The sequence below is a fragment of the Palaemon carinicauda genome, chromosome 17 (genome assembly GCF_036898095.1).
Source record: "Palaemon carinicauda isolate YSFRI2023 chromosome 17, ASM3689809v2, whole genome shotgun sequence".
Lineage (NCBI taxonomy): Eukaryota > Metazoa > Arthropoda > Malacostraca > Decapoda > Palaemonidae > Palaemon > Palaemon carinicauda.
The window spans coordinates 49175738-49192535 of NC_090741.1; the positions used below are offsets into that span (position 1 = coordinate 49175738).

Below are 16798 nucleotides of genomic sequence, written 5' to 3' on the forward strand. Positions count from 1 at the left end.
GGCCGTGAATGAAATCAAACACCTGTCGGCGCATGGGAGCAGGAATCCAAGGTCGCGGTCTACCAGTACTGACGTCACAGAAGAGGGTGGTGTTGGAGTCTTCGAGGGGAAAGTCTTCCCAACGGAGGGACGTGCAGGATGTCCTACAAGCTTGATACTCTGGATCCTGTCGTTGGGCTTCAGCCAGGGCGTTGTAATCCAATCCCAGTTGAACGGTAGCCAACGTGTTTCTTGACAGGGCATCGGCAACGGGATTCATTTTCCCAGGGACGTATTGGAGGGTGCAATTGTATTCAGCCACGGCGGAGAGATGTCGGCGTTGACGGGCGGACCAGGCGTCAGACTGTCGAGTGAAGGCGTGCACCAGAGGCATGTGGTCTGTGCGAATGATGAAGGGGGTACCTTCTAAGAAATGGCGAAAGTGACGGACAGCCAAGTGCACCGCCAGCAATTCTCGATCGAAGGTAGAATAACCCGATTCTGCCTTGGACAGTTTTCTGCTGAAGAAGGCCAATGGGCGGGGCGAGCCTTTGACCACCTGCTCGAGTACTGCACCAATAGCGACGTTGCTGGCATCGGTGGAGAGAAGGAGAGGGGCGTGTGGGATAGGAAAAGTGAGAGCCGCACCAGTTGATAGGGCCTTCTTTGCACTACAGAAGGCTGCTTCTTGAAGGGGACCCCACTTCAGGTCCTTTGGCTTGCCCTTGAGGGAGGCGTAGAGGGGAGCAAGAGTGGCGGCAATGGCTGGCAGAAAACGGTGATAATAGTTGATCATGCCCAAGAATTCCTGCAGAGCTTTGACGGTCGAGGGTGCGGGGAAGTTCTGAACGGCTGCAACCTTCTTAGGGAGGGGATGGACTCCTTCAGGAGTGATACGGTGCCCTAAGAACGACACTTCGTTGGCGCCAAAGGTACACTTGTCGTACCAGACTACAAGGCCGTTTTGTTGCAGGCGGTCGAGCACGATGCGCAGGTGACGGAGGTGTTCCTCTTTTGAGGAGGAGAACACAAGTATGTCGTCCACATAACATACACAGAAAGGAAGGTCCCCTAAGTTGCCATCCATGAGATGTTGAAACGTTGCCCCAGCATTACGAAGGCCAAAACAGGAGTAATTGAAGGTGTATGTACCAAACGGAGTGGTGATGGCGGTCTTGGGGATGTCTTCTGGGTTCATAGGCCCCTGATAATACACCTTCAGGAGGTCGAGCGTAGAGAAAACCTTCGCTTTGTGCAGGTAGGTCACGTCGGCAATGTTTGGGAGGAAGTAGTGATCAGGTTCTGTTTGCAAGTTCAGGCGCCTGTAATCCCCGCACGGACGGAGGGAGCCGTCTTTCTTCAGAACGATGTGTAAGGGTGACGACCATGGGCTGGAGGCCTTTTGGCAAAGGCCCATTTCCTCCATTTCGGCGAACGTCTGTTTGGCGGCTGCCAATCGTTCCGGTGCCAGACGTTTGAATTTTGCGAAGACTGGGGGTCCCGTCGTCTTGATACGGTGATAAATACCGTGCTTGGCAGGAACCGTGGGCGTTTGGCAAAGTTCTGGACGGAAAACTTCCGGGTACGACGTGAGGAGGTGGGCGTAGGCATCCGTGGGTGCGCTGATGTGGAGAGCGAGGTTAGAGGGGGCGGGTTGAAGAGGTGTCGACAAGTACGAGTCTGCGTTGACCAATCGTCGGTGGGCGACATCGACCAGAAGGTGGAAATGAGAGAGGAAATCCGCACCGAGGATTGACATTGTGACGTCAGCAACGAGAAACTTCCAATTGAATTTACCGTTTCCGAACGATAATGTGAGGTTCTTGTAACCGTAGGTGGGTATCGCAGATCCGTTGGCAGCTACCAAGCGGACGTCAGCAGATGTAGACAGACTACGTCGTGCCTTGAAGAGTTTCCTTGGCAGAAGAGAACGACAAGCACCCGTGTCTACCAAAAATCGCACGCCCGTTCCTGCATCCTGTAAAAAAAAAAGATTAGAAACATGGGAGGCCACCGCCACAAGCGATGGCCTATTTACACGTTTTTTGGCCACTTACAATCCTTGGCACATTTCTTCGCGGTTGTCCCGAATCTGAAGTGGTAGTAGCAAAACTGCGGCGGATGGGAGGTAGTAAGTGGCTGTAGACGTCGTTCGTTGGGGCGCGAGCGATTGTTGGGTGGTGGGCGGCTTTGTCGCCGCTTCGGCACGTAACGGGGTAGGCGTGTATGTCCTACGGCATTCATGTCAGCTTAGGTTGACGTTGAATAGGCATCCTCGTCGTCAGGGGTGGAGGCGTTGATGGAGGTCTTGAAGTGGCTGTCCATAAGGGCGTCGGCTTTGGTCATCAAGTCCTTTATGGGTAAACTATTGACATCGGGTATGGCAGCACGTACAGGTTCGGGTAAACGGCATATCCAAAGGGCACGAAGTAGGTTCACCTCACGAGGAGAGCCGTCTGCAGCAGGTTGAAGGCGAGCGATACTGGTCATTTCCCTGAGGGCAAGCGAAGCCCTTTGGTCCCCCAACGGTTGTTGCGAGAGCTGAAAAAGCTTTGCTATACGGGCGGCTGGCGACGGCGAGTACTGCTGCAGAAGGTATGTTTTGAGGGCGTCATACGCTATAGAGGTGTCTCCTTGTTCACAAAGCCAGTCGGATATTTCTGGGAAGGTGTCCTCGGGTATCGCCGCGAGAACATAATCCGCTTTGGTGGTTGAGCGAGTCACGCCCCTGATACGAAACTGGACTTCTGCGCGCTGAAACCAAGCAAACGCCTCTCCGCTGGCAAACGATGAAAGTTTGAATGGAGCGGCCGCAGCACCAACTGCTGTAAAGTCCGCCATAGTACCAACGATGAAGGGGCGAGGGGGGAGGGGTGGAAGGCGGTGGGAGCGAGTCGACTTCCGGGGTCACCAATGTGACGGGCCGAAAGAGGGTTGTGATCTCAAAGGCAGGATGCAATCAACTGAGTTGTTTATTAAGGAACACTCTCCTTTATATACAAAACCTCAAGGCAAAAGGACATAACATGTTCGAGAGACTGAAAATGTTACAGAGCAAAACCGGAGACATGATCATTCAGGTTCTTTTTAGTGCGAGGGAAGAGCGCAGATACAAGCATAATATATACAAAATAATTATGTATAATTGTGTGACACACGGTTGGTACAATGTATTTCACATTCTGCCTCCTGAGAGACAAAGCACAGCGAAGGATACTAATCTCCCGTTTCTGGGAGATATCCTACTACTCAGTATCCTTCGAGAATTTCCTTGGACTGGATTGGAATCAATAAATCAAGGGTTCCTTCAAGGATCGTCATTTTAGGTTTAGGACGCTCGTAAAGGCACGTCTATAAATATCGGATTTCACTCCTAGAAAAAAAGATGTGGTTAAGTTTGATGTATTCCTTTTCAATATTGCACTTGTGCAGAGAGAGAGAGAGAGAGAGAGAGAGAGAGAGAGAGAGAGAGAGAGAGAGAGAGAGAGAGAGAAGTAGGAAGGATAATTTGAGGTCGTGGTCAATTTAGTTTCTGATAATTATATGTTCATAAAGAGACGAATAAATTTGAAGTGCCTATGTGATACAGTCACTGTTTTGTTATAAAGAGTGTGAGAGAGAGAGAGAGAGAGAGAGAGAGAGAGAGAGAGAGAGAGAGAGAGAGAGAGAAAGAGAGAGAGGAATTAACATCACATTTTACAGTTATCCAATTTCCTTAATCTAAATTTCAATCTAGATTTTAGAATTAAAGATAATTTTTAGTATATTGTCATTCTTAAAAAGTCAGGATTACCCTACACACTAACAATCACCCAGAGACATAAACAAGTTCAAAGTTAATATTAATGGAGTCCTATCAAATGAATTTCCAGTGAACAGCGGAGTACTCCAAGGGAATGTGTTGTCACCTATGTTGTTTATCCTCCTCTTGGATTTTGTAATGCGTAGAACAGTCGGAGGTGGTGGAGAAGGATTGGACTGGATTGTTAATAGAAATTAGCCGGCCTAGAGTATACTTAGATCATTGTAGATTACATACCAAATTTCTGAGGGAGCGTGTAAACTTCACAATTTGGACCGGGAGCACACTAGCGACTCTGCGGCGCCACAAAGCCATGCCACGCCTGTGGCGGGGATGAGCGACAGAGAGCCACAGTCGCTTGCCACAGTCGCTAGTTTGCGCGGCAAAACTTGAAAACAATGGAAACCTATGGGAGACCACATCCCCGCCACACAATGCTGTGGCTTTGTGGCGCCACAGAGTCGCTAGTGTGCTCCTAGCCTTGGTCTACTTTGAACAAGAACTTATGTCGGTTAGACTGCAAACGATGGAATTGGGAGGTTCGTGAAATTCTGTTAAGCCTTTTGAAAAATCATTATCTTATAGTTTATTTACGAAATATTTATTTTAATGTTATTTTTCTTAAAATTGTCTGTTTCCTTGTTTCCTTTCCTCTCTGAGCTATTTTCCCTATTGGAGCCCTTGGGCTTATAGCATCCTGCTTTTCCAGCTATGGCTGTAGCTTAGCCAGTAATAATGGTAATAATAATAATAATAATAATAATAATAATAATAATAATAATATCTACATGGTTCGATATATTCCATTCATACTTTTCCCTTTGTAACATGCAATGGTGACACCAGAGTCGTCTTCAGAGTTTCTTCAAGAGGAATGTTCTGAGAGAGATGTGTGCCATACGTGTATTGCATTAGCAATACGTAGGGCAAGCTCGCCATGGTCACATTTGCAATGTTATTCGCAATGTTATTTGCAATGTTGCCGAGGCTTGATAGCAATTAGTATTCCATGAGTTTTCTGTCTCGCTTTCACTTTGTATTTTCGTACTTTCTTCGCTTACCTATCTACGGTTGCTTTTTTTATATAAATTATAAATCAACTCTGCTCTATTTAAGCCTTATTATGTTTATCTACGTCTATAATATCCTGGGTTTTAAATAGTTTCAACAGTGTCGATACAGGTAGTTCATTTCCTGAGCGGTGAATTTGCGGTATTGTTCTAAAATCGTGTTGAATCGATGGCAACTCTGTTTACAGTGTTCTGTATTATAAATAAGGCAGCTGGAAGCTTCAGGTCATCAGTGTGAATTTGAACAAGCTGCACTTGAAATGGCTTCGCAAAGAAAGGTTAGTTTTTATCGAGTTTCCTTTTGATTTATACAGCTTTTCTATTCGTAGAGGGATGATACATTGCTGAAAATGTATGCTTAATACCATTTACATTATAAAACTCTTTGAACTCTTGTGAGGTGAACTGTGAACCATTATCTGCTACATTTTTTACATAGTCTTTTTTATGCCGAGCTTAAATTAAGCCAGTCTTGTGCATACACGGGCTCTTGTTCCAAAATTTGACTATAATCTTCAGTTTTCTTAAGTTTATTATCTCTCGCCAATTACTAGGGTCCTTTCCTTTGATTTAAACTTAGTCTTTTCAATGCAGAGCTTAAATTAAGTCAGTCGTTTGCATACACGGGCTCTTGATCCAAAATTTGACTGCAATTTTCAATTTTCCTAAGTTTATCATCGCTATCCAAATACTAGGGTCCTTTTTTAACAGTGTGCAATACTTATTCGAGGTGAAAATCTTTTTCAAAACATATATTCTTAACATGGCTTTCGTGGTTTTATATTTCATATTTCGATTATTTCTAAGAATTCTTATAAACGATAATTTTGGATTACTTCTAGGTGGTTATTTTAATTTTTATTTACCTTATGAATAATTATTTTTCTACCTTCTCGAAAGAGTTTTCCAATATAAGGTATTTTTACTCTTCCTCGTACGATAACCGTTTTCATCGAATCTACCATGTGTTTATCAACGTACGATAACCCAGGTTCCTAATTATCAAACCTAAACAACATTGGTTTAAATTACTGAATCATATCTGTGTTCTATCTATTAACTGCTTTCGTAGACTTAATTCATCTAGTGTTATTAATTAGTTAGTTATTTTATGCTATTTTTATGCTTTTTTTTTAAGTTTAATAGTTTATATATGAATGATTTATTTTGATATTATAGCAAATACCAGTAAACAAGAACAATAAAAAAATAACTAATTAAGGAAACTCCAACCTTAGTATATGGAAAGTTTTTTTTTTACATGGGCTACAACTTAGAGAGGAGTTTGAGAACATTGTTTGTATGGTTAATGTGCTACATGAACCAACAGAACGTCGCTCCAGAAGCGACCAATCAACCTTAGTTTATGGAAAGCGTATTTACATGGGCTACTACATAGAGAGGAGTTTGAGAACACCGGTTGTATGGTTAATGCGTTACATAAACCAACAGAATGTCACTCCAGAAGTAACCCATCAACCATACTATATGGAAAGCTTTTTTTACATGGGCTACAACATAGAGAGGAGTTTGAGAACACCGGTTGTATGGTTAATGCGTTACATAAACCAACAGAATGTCACTCCAGAAGTAACCCATCAACCATACTATATGGAAAACTTTCTTTACATGGGCTACAACATAGAGAGGAGTTTGAGAACATCGGTTGTATGGTTAGTGCATTACATGAACCAACAGAGCGTCACTCCTGAAGTATCCCAGCTACCACATGTATTCTAGTTCTGTTTTCTCTTCATCCAGACAATCTTGGGATTCTTCGTCTTGTTCCTGACGGCGTCGTTCTTCCTCTCTGCCGCAGCTGATCCAATAATGTTACCTATTACCGTCATGGTCCCTTCAAACCCCCAACGTAAGGATTTAGAGGTAGTGCTTTGACTAATCTAAATTGGCCTGGCCTAACTTGCCTTGACCTAACTTGGACCGGCTTGATTTGGCTTGACTCGACTCATCGTAACATAACTTGGCTTAGCCTAACTAACCCGGCTTAGCCTAACTAACGTGGCTTAGCGGGCTTAGCGTAACTTGGCATAGTCCAGCTTAACTTGGTTTAGCCTAAATAACTTGACTTAGCCTAATTTGGCTCAACCTAACTTAATTTGGCATAGCCTAATTTAACTTGGGTTAGCCTACCTAACTTAGCTAAGCCTAATTTTGGTCAACCTAACTTAACTTGGCATAGCCTAACTTAGATTGGCTTGGCCTAACTAACTTGGCGTAGCCTAACTAACTTTGCTTAGCCTAATTTGGCTCAGCCAAACTTGATTTCGCATATCCTAACCTAACTTGGCTTACCCTAACTAAATTGGCTTAGCCTAACTTGGCTTTGCCTAATTTAGCTCAGTTTAACTTAACTTGGTTTAACCTAACTAACCATTAATCTAACGTGGCCTAGCCTGATTTGGCTTAACCTAATTTTGACTATTCTAATTTGGCATAACCTAACTTAGACTATCCTAATTTGGGTTAACCTAACTTGGCCTAGCCTAATTTGCCTGACCATCCCTGTTCCTAGCTTGGCTGGACAGGGTTCTTGGGTGCTGAGCATATGTACATATGGTCAGTCTCTAGGACATTTTGACTGTCCTTTACCTCTTCCACTTTTAAACTTTTAAACTTATCTTCGTACTGCTTATTCTAATATCTATCTAAAACTTTTCTAACCCAAAATGAGATCATTTCTTCAAGTAATTTACACCTAACCTAATTTAACCGTGTCATACCGAAACTTAGCCAGTAAGATATAATTCCAGTTGTGATTTAACCCGACCCAACCTGATGTAAGGTTTTAACTTGCTTAAACTAACATAACATGCATTTACTCTTGTCCTAATAAAGCTTAAGCCAAGTGAATCGCGTAGGTAGGTGAAGCCATTCGGATACCTACACTCCCCCATCCCTCCCCTCTCCTTCACCCTCTGTTTTTTTTACCTCCTCCTAACCCTCCAGTAAACCCAATTCCTAGTCTCTCAAGTGTTCCTTACTCTATCTTTTTCTGTAACCTATTATATATTTGGATATGTAGGATTCTTTTTATATTTCTTATTAAAATATTTCATGATATTGTTGTATCGCGGCACGGTGTATAAGGAGCTTATAGTCTTTAGCCTATTTATCCATCTTGATGATCCCGCCCTTAAAAAGGAGTAAAGCTTGGCTTTAGATTTCTGAATCTCTTGTAATTGTATGATGGGTCTTAAGCTGTATTATGAGATTGAATTTTGGTTAACTTTCCATGTCGTAGCCGTATATTGCATGAAACTTTAAGAATTTAAGAACCCCTCGGGGAAAGGTTCATCAAGTTGGATGAATAGGCTAAAGGCTATAAACTCCTTATACACCCAGACGAAATACAATACTTTGAAATGTTAATGAGAATCATAACAAGAATCCTACATATCAATTCTATCATTTATTGATAAATATAACAGGTTACAGAAAAGGTAGAGTAATTGACACCGGAGAGACTAGGAAATGGGTTTACTGGAGGGATAGGAGGAGGGTCAAGACACAGGGAGGGAAGGATTGAGGAGGGACTAGGGAGTATAAGTATTCGAATGGCTTTACCCACTACGCGATTCCACTTGGCTTAGGCTTTATTGGGACAAGAGTAAACACATTAATTTACGAGATTTGAAAATACATTATAGTATCAAAAATTAGAGCGAGGTCTTTAGAGTGCTGTGTCAAAGTATCATTCTGATCAAGTAATTAGTATGGGAGATATTAAAGAAAATCAAACTATTTTTTTGCCAGAAATGCACAGTGATCATATTGCTTTCCATGTAATTTATTCGACAGAAAAACTTGATTATTGTTTATCAATTAATATCAACAATTGGAATACTTATAATCCTGCTTTTCCAACAAGGGTTGTAGCTTAGCAGCTACTACTACTACTACTACTACTACTACTACTACTACTACTAATAATAATAATAATAATAATAATGATAGACGTTAAACAGTCTGCGAGATATCACCTATTTTGGTTCCACTTTACGAATCAGTTATCTACCTTGAATAAACTACTTGCAAATGCTGAAATTCCACAGAAAAATTAATATTCCGTCATTTCTTTCCCATCCTCGTAAACAGAGCAGCTGGCACCCTGCGTCCAGTTAATCAACAACGTCTGTTGCTTGAACCCTGCAGATACAATCAAGATGACATTATGCGCAATGACCTTCATGTGTGCGCCACATTGTTAAGGTTTCTTTATCCCGCCGCTAGATGTCACTAGTCTCGCACTGAGGTTTCTTTATCCCGCCGCTAGATGTCACTAGTCTCGCACTGGGGTTGGTAATGCTACATCTGGAGATTGGTAATCCTGTTTCTTGATAGTGACTACTCTTGGAAGATGTGAACGTATTTTGTGTTTAATGGACGGAGATTGCTCGGCTATTCTCCAATAATCAGGATACGATCTACCTCTTAATTGCTGGGCGTGTAATCAGTCTTAATTAAGCCCTTAATTGTGCTGATTACATTGAAGATTAAGATATTAATTGATTGATAATGAGTTATCTGGCATCCTGACATCTAAGATGTGCTGCTTGCATAGAAAACGGAGTCATTGTTGTATAGTTGCAATTGAAGATTCAATGGCTGTTCCTAGTAATGGATTAATCTAGTTTTCTGATAGAGAAGCCTCCAATTTGGATAAGCAAAATGTACAGAAAGCTGTGTACATTGTGCTCTATATTTGTTACTTTCAATGAAAGGTTAAAGCAGTGTACTATAGTCAATTCTTTTTAGTGCGGCAGATTTACACCGACTCGCAGGGGTGCCCTTTTTAGCTCGGAAAAGTTTCCTGATCGCTGATTGGTTGGACAAGATAATTCTAACCCATCAGAGAGCAGGAAACTTTTCCAAGCTAAAAGGGCACCGCTGCGAGTCAGTGCAAATGCGCCTCATTAAAAAAAATTGGGTATAGGTGTATTGTTAAACTTTGCGATAGAATTTAAAATATTGTAAAATTGACTTTTATTTTTGTCATAGAAATAGATTATGCATGTTCAAGTCATATTACATTTTTTTTACTTTGTATTTTATAGGTTGTTTTTGTTTCAAGTTTATTGTTACTTTTGTTATGGATTTGTTTTCATTTCAATAAAAAGATATAAAAATCTTTATTTTTTCTTATTCCGTTATTTTGTATTATATTTTGACTGTAGTATATATATATATATATATATATATATATATATATATATATATATATATATATATATATAATGTATATACATATATATGTGTATGTGTATCTTTTTCATGTATAAGCTTATATATATATATATATATATATATATATATATATATATATATATACAAATGTGTGTATACATAAATATGCTGTATCTATATATGTATATTAATAGGATATACATATATATCTATATATATCTCTGTATATATATATAGATATATATGTATATATATTTTTTTTCAAGAGTATGTATATATATATATATATATATATATATATATATATATATATATATATATATATATATATATCCATCACCCAAGGCAATTTCCCCAATTTTGGGGGTAACTGACGTAAAGAAAAGAACAAAGGGCGACTTTTCTTCTTACACCTCCCAGCCTGACGAGGGATTCAGCCAAGTATGGGTGGTACTGCTAGGGTGCCACAGCCCACCCTCCCCCGTTATCCACCACAAATGAAGCTTCATATGCTGAATCCCCTACTGCTGCTACCTCAGCGGTCACAAAAGCAACTGGCAGAAGCAGCAGGGTCTACAGGAACTACGTCACAATTGCTCGCCATTCATTCCTATATCTAGCTTGCTCTATTGCTTATCACATTTATCGTTCTATAACCTTGGTCTTCCTTTTGTACTTCTTCCATTAACTTTTGCATTGATCGCCTTTTTTCAGTGGGCTGCCATATTCCATTCTCTCTACATGACCAAACCACCTGAACACATTCATATCCACTCTAGCTGCTAACTCATTTCTTACACCCGTTCTCACCCTCACTACTTCATTCCTAGCCGTATCTAATCGAGATACATCCGACATGCTCCTCAGACACTTCATCTCGAGCACATTCAATTTCTTTTTCTCCGTCACTTTCATTCTCCACAATTCCGATCCATACATTTCAGTTGATACATTCACTTTCTCATACAGAACTTTCTCATTCCTTCCTAACTCTCTGTTCTTTACCACTCCCTTCGCTGCCCCCAACACTTTACATCCTTCATTCATTCTCTGACATAGATCTGCATCCACTCCACCATTTACAGCAACAACAGACCCCAAGTACTTAAACTGATCTACTTCCTTAAGTAACTCTCCATTCAACATGTCATTTGCTCTAGCACCACCTTCCCTTCTCGTATATCTCATTACCTTACTCATACCCACATTAATTTTTAACTTACTTCTCTCGCACACCCTTCCAAACTCTCCTCCTAGTCTATAACCAATACATTATCATCCGCAAGCTACAACTGATTCATCTCCCACTCTTGATCCCTCTCGTCTATCATTTTCAATCCTTGACCAAACACTCGTGCATTCACCTCTCCCACTACTCCATCAACAAACAAATTGAACTAGAAAAGCACTGAGAGTGCAGACCTCTGCCACAGCAGCTTAATTAAGTTGACCTTTTGCTTGACCTGGTCCTTGACCTTTGACCTAGTACTTTCAAAATGGAATGACTTTCACGTCTCAACATACTGCATCAATTAATCTCTGAAAGTCTCACTACTCATTGAGTAAAATTATGGCCAGGAAGTTGTTCAAAAACAAACAGTCGAATAGGGGCGAAAACATAACCTCCTCCCAACTTCGTTGGCAGAGGTAAGAACCATGAGGACATCACACATCTCCATTCTCACTGAAAACCACTCACTTCATTTCCTGTCCTGTCATATAGTGCATATATTAGTAATGTTACTCCACTTTGTAAATGTGTTGGTGGTAGCTCAAGTTCAACTGATTACCGCCCAATTTCCATAACTCCCATATTATCTAAAGTTTTTGAACATCTTTTGGCAATTTGGTTTTCGTTAGGCCTTGGGGCATGTGATACCCTGCTCACAATCTCCAATGCTTTACAGAAATCCCTTGATTGTGGTCAGGAAGTTCGTATGATTGGCCTTGATTTTAGTGCTGCCTTTGACCGTGTTAATCATGAGGCCGTTGTTTTCAAACTCAAACAGTTGGGAGTGGGTGGTCGTTTCTTAGCATCATTATTGAATTTTTAAGTAATAGATCGCAGAAAGTTATTGTTGATGGGCACCATAGTGAGTATATGAATGTGATATCTGGTGTTCCTCAGAGTAGTGTTCTTGGCCCATTACTTTTCATACTATATACATATGACATGTGGTTTGGCCTAGAAAACAAGCTTGTTGCATATGCAGATGATGCTACTCTCTTTGCATCAATTCCAATTCCTGAATGTAGATTTGGGGTTGCTGAATCCATTATTATTATTATTATTATTATTATTATTATTATTATTATTATTATTATTACCCAAGCTAATATAGATCTAGCTAAAATTAGTGTATGGTGCAAATTATGGGGTATGAAGTTGAATCCTAACGAAACTCAAAGTATGATTGTAAGTAGGTCAAGGACCGTGGCTCCTCAACATCCTGATCTCAGCATTGATAATGTTTCTTTAACTTTGTATGATTCTTTTAAAATTTTAGGTGTGATTCTCGACAGCAAATTTACTTTTGAGAAACACATTAGGTCTGTGTCTTTTTCAATTGCACAAAAATTTGGCTTATTTTACCTTGTTTCAGCTGCTGATTCTCATCTTAATTTGTTGGACAGGAACTTACGGTCTATTAAAATTTCTTATTCCTGATCTAGATATTAATCTCTGGCAACGTCGTTCAATTAGTTCGTTATGAATGTTGCATAAGTTTTTTTTTATAATTCTGTCCATCCTTTACATTCAAATATTCCCGGACAGTTCCATCCAGTTTGCAATACTAGGTATGTAGTTAATTCTAATAGTGAGGCCTTCTCCATCATGAGGCTCAATGCTACAAAGTACTCGAGAAGTTTTATTCCAGCCGTGACAAAGCTGTGGAATGATCTCCCTAATCGGGTAGTTGAATCAGTAGAACTTCAAAAGTTCAAACTTGCTGCAAATGTTTTTATGTTAAACAGGCTTGCACAAGTCTTTTTATAATTTATATATCAAATATCTGTTTTAAAGCTGTTAATGTTTTTAAAATATTTTTATTTTAATTTTTCATTTCCTATATCGTTTATTCATTTCCTTATTTCCTGTCCTCACTGGGCTATTTTTCCCTGTTGGAGCCATTGCGCTTATAGCATCTTGCTTTTCCAACTAGGGTTGTAGCTTAGCTAGTAATAATAATAATTATAATAGTAATAATAATAATAATAATAATAATGAAACTAAAAATAATAATAATAATAATATTAACATTATATATATATATATATATATATATATATATATATATATATATATATTATTACTATCCAAGCTACAACCCTAATTGGAAAAGCAAGATGCTATAAGCCCAGGGGCTCCAATAGGGAAAAATAGCCCAGTGAGGAAAGGAAATAAGGAAATACATAACTGAAGAGAACAAATTAACAATAAATCATTCTAAAAAAAGTAATGTGAAAAGAGATATATCATATACAAACTATTAACAACGTCAACAACAAATATGTCATATATAAACTATAAAAAGACTCATGTCCGCCTGGTCAACAAAAAAGCATTTGCTCCAACTTTGAACTTTTGAAGTTCTACTGATTCAACAACCCGATTAGGAAGATCATTCCACAACTTGGTAAGAGCTGGAATAAAACTTCTAGAGTACTGCGTAGTATTGAGTCTTATGATGGAGAAGGCCTGGCTATTAGAATTAACTGCCTGCCTAGTATTACGAACAGGATAGAATTGTCCAGGGAGATCTGAATGTAAAGGATGGTCAGAGTTATGAAAAATCTTATGCAACATGCATAATGAACTAATTGAACGACGGTGCCAGAGATTAATATCTAGATCAGGAATAAGAAATTTAATAGACCGTAAGTTTCTGTCCAACAAATTAAGATGAGAATCAGCAGCTGAAGACCAGACAGGAGAACAGTACTCAAAACAAGGTAGAATAAAACAATTAAAACACTTCTTCAGAATAGATTGATCACCGAATATCTTAAAAGACTTTCTCAATAAGCCAACTTTTTGTGCAATTGAAGAAGACACAGACCTTATATGTTTCTCAAAAGTAAATTTGCTGTCGAGAATCACACCTAAAATTTTGAAAGAGTCATACAAATTTAAAGAAACATTATCAATACTGAGATCCGGATGTTGAGGAGCCACCGTCCTTGACCTACTTACAATCATACTTTGAGTTTTGTTAGGATTCAACTTCATACCCCATAATTTGCACCATGCACTAATTTTAGCTAAATTTCTATTAAGGGATTCACCAACCCCAGATCTACATTCAGGGGATGGAATTGATGCAAAGAGAGTAGCATCATCTGCATATGCAACAAGCTTATTTTCTAGGCCAAACCACATGTCATGTGTATATAGTATGAAAAGTAATGGGCCTAGAACACTACCCCATCAACAACAACTCTTTGAGATCTACTACTTAAAAAATCAATAATAATGCTGAGAAACGACCCACCCACTCCCAACTGTTTCAGTTTGAAAACAAGGGCCTCATGATTAACACGGTCAAAGGCAGCACTAAAATCAAGGCCAATCATACGAACTTCCCGACCACAATCAAGGGATTTCTGTACTGCATTGGAGATTGTAAGAAGGGCCTCACATGCTCCAAGGCCTTTACGAAAACCAAATTGCAAACTAGGGAATAGATGATTACCTTCAGCAAACCTATTAAGACGTTTTGCCAGAAGACGTTCAAAAACTTTAGATAATATGGGAGTTATGGAAATTGGGCGGTAATCAGTGGGACTTGAGCAACCACAAACACATTTACATAGAGGAGTAACATTACCAATTCTCCAACAAGTGCTAAAAGCTCCTCTTCTTGCTAACTTGCGTAAAATAACAGATAACTTTGGAGCTAAGAAATCGGCTGTCTTTATAAAAAACAAAGGAAAAATACCATTAGGGTCTACACCTCCATAAGCATCAAGGTCCATCAACTGAGCTTTAATCTCACGAGATCGAAAAGCTAAACTAGTTAGTTTAGCCTCAGGAAAACAGGAATGAGGAAGTTCAAGTTTTTCATTACTCTGTTTACTGTCAAAAACATCAGCCAAAAGGGTTGCCTTTTCCTTTGGACAGTGAGTGACTGAGCCATCTGGTTTAAGTAAAGGAGGAACTGTTGCATCTACACCAAAGAGTGCAGATTTAAGGGTAGACCACCATTTATGTTCCTGAGTTGTACCAGAGAAGGTTTCTTTTATGATTAAATTGTACTCCTTTTCAGTTGAGGCATAAACTCTCTGAGCAAAAGCTCGAAGCTGAGTATAGTTGTTCCACGTCAAATCTAATCTGTTACCCTTCCAAAGGTGATAGGCCTCCTGCTTCTCTAAATAAGCACGTCTACAATCATCATTGAACCACGGTTTGTCCTTCATTCGGTACCTTAGCACACGAGAAGGGATACGCCTATCAATTATGTTGACTAGATTCTCATTCAAAGGGACAACAGGATCTACACTATTATATAATTGTGACCAATTCAAGCACAAAAGATCATGCAAAATCCCATTCCAGTCTGCTTGGGATTTCATATAAATTTTACAGGAATATGATATATCAGGGACAGGCTGCTCAGTCTTCACTAATAATGAAATCAAGGCATGATCAGAAGTCCCGACTGGAGAACCAACCTTACTAGTTATAACGCCAGGGGAGTCAGTGTATACGAGGTCCAAGCAATTACCAGACCTGTGAGTAGCTTCATTTATGATTTGCTCACAGCCTGATTCAGAGGCAAAGTCTAAAGCTCTTAAGCCATGGCGATCGGTAGGAGAGATAGAACTTAACCACTCCCTATGGTGAGCATTAAAATCACCAACATAAGACAAAAGAGGCCTTTCTATCATCTTCTTGTATCTTAGCCATAATGGTAAGAAGACAATCGAAGATAGAATCATCCATGTCTGGATTCCGGTAGATCGAACACAAATAAAAGTTGTTATACCTGCCACAAACTTTTATTACCTGAATCTCATGACATCCACATTGATAGCAGGACTTATGAGAAGCAGGGTACTCGGTCCTAATATACACCGCCATTCCCCTGGCCCTAGGAATGGAATCACGTTTCAGCATTATTGGCTTCTTAAAACCAGTTATAAGGAGCTCGGATGAGTGCCTCATATTAGAAACCAAAGTTTCTGAGCACAAAAGAATATCATACTGTCTGGACGCAACTGTAAGGTCTTGGATATTTGCATGAAGACCACGAATATTGCAATACAGAAGACGACATTGACGAAATCTAGGACGTACTGGTCCCGGATTTCGCTCAATGTCTCCAGACAGCATAAGAATTAATAGGAATAAAAGAGACATCATACTTAAAAACTAGATTAACAAGAATTATAACAAAAACAATATATACAGAATAATAAAAAAAGTGATTGATGATACCCATAGACTATAGTAAAAAGTCGGAAAAACTGGTCAACATGGAGGAGCCGATACACCATTCAAGGCTAAATACCCTCCAGGATAGCCACTTCAACTGAAGGGAGGACAGTAAGGATAGTTTTGAGAAAAAAAAAATCAGAAAAAGGAAAAGACAACCTCTTGATAAACCACCAGGCATCCATGGCCCTTCTATTAAGCCTGCCCAACACACCAGTTCAAAAAAAAAGAGGAAGAAAAAAAAAATAAGATAGAATAGTGTGCCCGAGTGTACCCTCAAGCAAGAGAACTCTAACCCAAGACCGT

The 16798-nt window shown here is 39.7% G+C and overlaps 1 long non-coding RNA gene across 2 annotated transcripts; it reads left to right on the forward strand.

The window, feature by feature from the left end:
- The first annotated feature begins 5002 nt into the window (after positions 1-5002).
- Positions 5003-9660, forward strand: LOC137656739 (uncharacterized). 2 transcript variants are annotated; one of them, XR_011047011.1, is made up of 4 exons: positions 5003-5129; positions 6613-6721; positions 8968-9081; positions 9125-9660. It is a non-coding gene; the product is annotated as an uncharacterized lncRNA (long non-coding RNA). The 2 variants fall into 2 exon arrangements; XR_011047010.1 differs by having other exon boundaries at positions 8968-9655.
- The last annotated feature ends 7138 nt before the right edge of the window (positions 9661-16798 follow it).